Source organism: Lepeophtheirus salmonis, chromosome 5 (assembly GCF_016086655.4).
Source record: "Lepeophtheirus salmonis chromosome 5, UVic_Lsal_1.4, whole genome shotgun sequence".
Classification (NCBI taxonomy): Eukaryota; Metazoa; Arthropoda; class Copepoda; order Siphonostomatoida; family Caligidae; genus Lepeophtheirus; species Lepeophtheirus salmonis.
In genome coordinates, this window is record NC_052135.2 from 32,474,988 (window position 1) to 32,478,957 (window position 3,970).

The following is a 3,970-nucleotide window of genomic DNA, read 5'->3' on the forward strand; positions in this document are numbered from 1 at the left end:
ATTGAATTAATTATTTTTGATACTTTTATTTCAATAAAGTCTTGGTTAGGTGGTTGTATAATTTTAAACTACAATTTTTATTTTTAATAAAGCAAGTATTTATTACATTTTAAATTGTTTTAAATATATTTATAAATATCTAAACAACATGAATAAAAAAACGATAAAACATTACACTGGTATTAGAACCGGATCTTACAGCTCCATTAAATCATTTAAAAAAATGTCCTGCCAATGTCGTAAACACCAAATTTATGAATTGTTCTTTATAAAAAGTAAAGTAGGTTAAGAAATGTGAGCTATTTCAACCCCTTCCTACCCCGAACAAATATCATGGAAACACTCCTATAAGTACTCTTAACAAAATGTTTGTTTCATACTCTTTCCCAAAAAGCATTTAAACATCGATACCAATTTTCGTACGGAAACCACCACGATTTAGGATCTAGTGAAAGTGCCCATAATATTTTTAAAAAAAACCCATAAATTATAATAAAATTTGTATTGTTCAAAGGGGCTTGAACAATACTCCCTTCTCAATTTTTTTGAGTTTATGTCACCAAAAGTAGAGGAAATGACAAAAATCTATTCCGCCGCGAAGGTACAAACAGGTCCCATACAGTGGTATGACCAGTATACCGATAAAATTTTCATTTTTTGTCGAATTTCGATTGCAACTAATGCGGAAAAGTTGTTATATGTTATGAAAATTACCTATGCAAAATTATATAGTACTATGCATTGACTCAGTCAATGTAGGTACTAAGAAGAAATTTTTAGTTATTTTGTATTAAATGATTTTAATAGACATTTATATAACCTATAAACAGTTTTTAAAATGTTTTTTTTTTTAAATTGTCTTATGAAACAAAATAAGAGAAAAAGTTAGGAAAATTTGATGATCCCGGATGCGTTCATCTTTTTTTTTTTTCCTTTTTTTTTTACATTTTCAGAAAGTAAAGATTAAAATTTTCTTATTTCATTCTCTCTTTCTTTCCATAGCTTTGGAAGAAAAGTTTATAAATGTTTTTTATAGGTCAGAATAATGTTAATCATAATTAAAAAATGCAAAATAATGATTAATGCTCTATTTTAATCCTTATCAGTTAAATAAAAACCTTTATCCTCTTTCGAACTTTGAACAAGATGTGCTACCTAAAGATAACCTCGAAGAAAAATAACTTTTTTTATAGGTATTTTCACACCATATGACAACTTTTGTGCTTTACCCCTAATCGAAATTCAACCAAAGTTGAAAGTCAACCCGGTTTAATGACCAGTCCTGTAACCAGACCTGAGGAAGGCAACGGCGCTACCAGGATTTTTCTTTGTGGGTTGAGATAACATTTTTATTTAAGGGAGAACATGGGAACTTACATTAAACTTGTTTATAGTAACGTCAATCCTTTTGTGTTTAATGGTTTGAATGGGAGATTTACGTGCGATGATTAGGAAGGGAGTGTAGTTTAAACCCCTCCTGATTGTAAATTTAAATTAGTTGTTGGTAGGGCTTAAACGTTTATTTTTAACTATTCCTTGTTTAATACTAGTTACTACTCGTATGTATTATCCATACTACTCCATTTGAGAAAGATTTTTTCCCGTATATTTTGAATAGTTACAAAATATAATTGTCGTGTGATTTCGTACAAAAGCTATTTTATACCATAAAATGGGTCGTCCAAAAAAAATTTCAATATTATTTTCTTACAATAATCATATGAGTAACATTAAAGATAAAAAAATTGCAGAATTGTTTAAAGAGTTTAAAGATAAAACAAGTAGACCGTACGATATTACTTGACAGATTAGGGACTTCGAGAGAAAGAAATATACTTTGTGTATATAGATTTCACCATAAGAATCCTAGTTTAGATGGAGTAAATGTAATATTACAATGTTTACTTATAGTTAATCAGTGCAATTCCATCCAACCAATTAAACGAACTTTTTTGATAATATTTATACCAAAAATTTGAGATTGGTATCATTTTTTTACTAAAAAACAATTGATTCTATATTTATATAATAATTACACCCCTTATAGTCCGAAAGCCTGCCACGTAAGATTTTTACGCCTTAAGAAACTGAAGGTTTGACCCCCTGACATTACTTATGTCACCTGGAACATTGATTTTTTTTTTTTTTTTTTTTTTTTTGCCAGCCTGAAAAATAGCCTCTGGGCGGGATTTTTAACAATAAGGTACATGGACAAAACTTGAACCAATGTATAGTAAAATGTCAGGAAGATCATAAAAAAACCAAGACTGACAAAAAAATCGGTCGGAAACTTGAAGTCAGACCCTCCCACAAGGTACAATGAAAAACCGGGTTTTTTTTTTTTTTGTTGTTGTTTTTCACCTCCAAAAGGTATATGGACAAAACTTGCACCCAATGTTTAGTACTCTGTCAAGACATCATAAAAAATCAAGACTGACATAAAAATTCAGTCGAAAAAGTGAGATCAGACACACACACCAAAAAAAAAAAAAAAAGTCCCACAAAAAAAAACGTTGAATTTACGGTTTATTTCAAATCAAAAGACTTAACCAATTTATATCTGGGAAAATTAAGTCAGACACCCAAAGAGTAAAGCCCCCCTCCTAAATGCAAACAATATATTGATAGTCCCTTACCAGGGCACTTTAACAATCCCAATTTCACCATATTACACATTGTATTATAAACTTTATAGATCCATATTTAAATAAAAATTAAAAAGACATTTGCCATCGATAGTGTGGATTTAAAATTTCCTCTTCACGGTCTTCACTTTCCTCACAAGTATCGTCATATTTGTTTACATGTACTTAAAAAAAAAAAACGCAAAATAAACAAAATTTCATCAAGACCATTTTCTAAGCAATGTTATCCATTTACCACTTTTAAAATTTAGCTAAAATGTAATTTTGATCTATGTGACATTAGTAGGGAATTTATTAGGGCAAAATTCAGGCATAAGAATTTCCATTTTTTAAACTGAATTCATCTTTTTTATCCAATATATGAATAGTTTTGTTTATTTTAGCTATTAATTGGGGGGGGATTTTTACATTCTTTTTCAGTTTCTAAACTTTCAGCTTTTCTTGAAAAATGTTGTGCCAACAAAATTTTGTGAGGCAAACATGTAATTTGTAACTTTCCTTCTGCACTATCTTCCTGGAAGAGATCTTCCTCCGTGCAATCAACATCTAATAATTTTCGAGAAGAATTCCCCTCAAACCCTACTAACTGATAGCAACCATTTATATTCTTACATCTAGGTATTACTCTTGGGTCGATCTAGTTGCAGTAAGCCACCGTCAAGCAACTATAAAAGTCCGACGTATCTTCTGGATAAGCGATTTTGAACATGGTGGTAAAGAACTGCAATCCAACTTTTGCACACATGCAATTCATTCCTCAGCTTTCTTTGTTGTTTACTTGTCCAAAAATAACTAGAACCCCACTTCATTTACAAATGTTATTCTCCTTTTGGTGTAAATCTCCCCTACAAACTTTTCAACAGCGGCAATAGTGGATGTGCTGATTTCAGATGAAAGTCCAAGCTGGCTAAAAGCTGACTGTGCTTCTTTGTTTGAGACTAATGAATGAGAATAAAACAGAGTAAAAGGATTTAGTGGATAAAGATAAGTGTCCGCTACAGGTTTCTGTAGTTTTCTACATATCCAGGAGTTGCTAAAAAATGCAACATGCTATGAATATTATATACATATATCCTCTAAAAATGATGATCAAGTTGTATGGAGAACAATACGGGACATCTTATCATAAGCTTTTAAATTGAAATCTACACTATCCATGGCAAATGTCTTTGTAATTTTTATTTCAATATGTATCTATAAAGTTAATAATAGAATGTGTAACTGAAAATATGGCGAAATTGGGATTGTTATAATCACCTGAGAATGCATTATCAACATATTGTTTTAATTTAGGGGGGGGGGTACTTTTTGGGGGGTTTGACTTA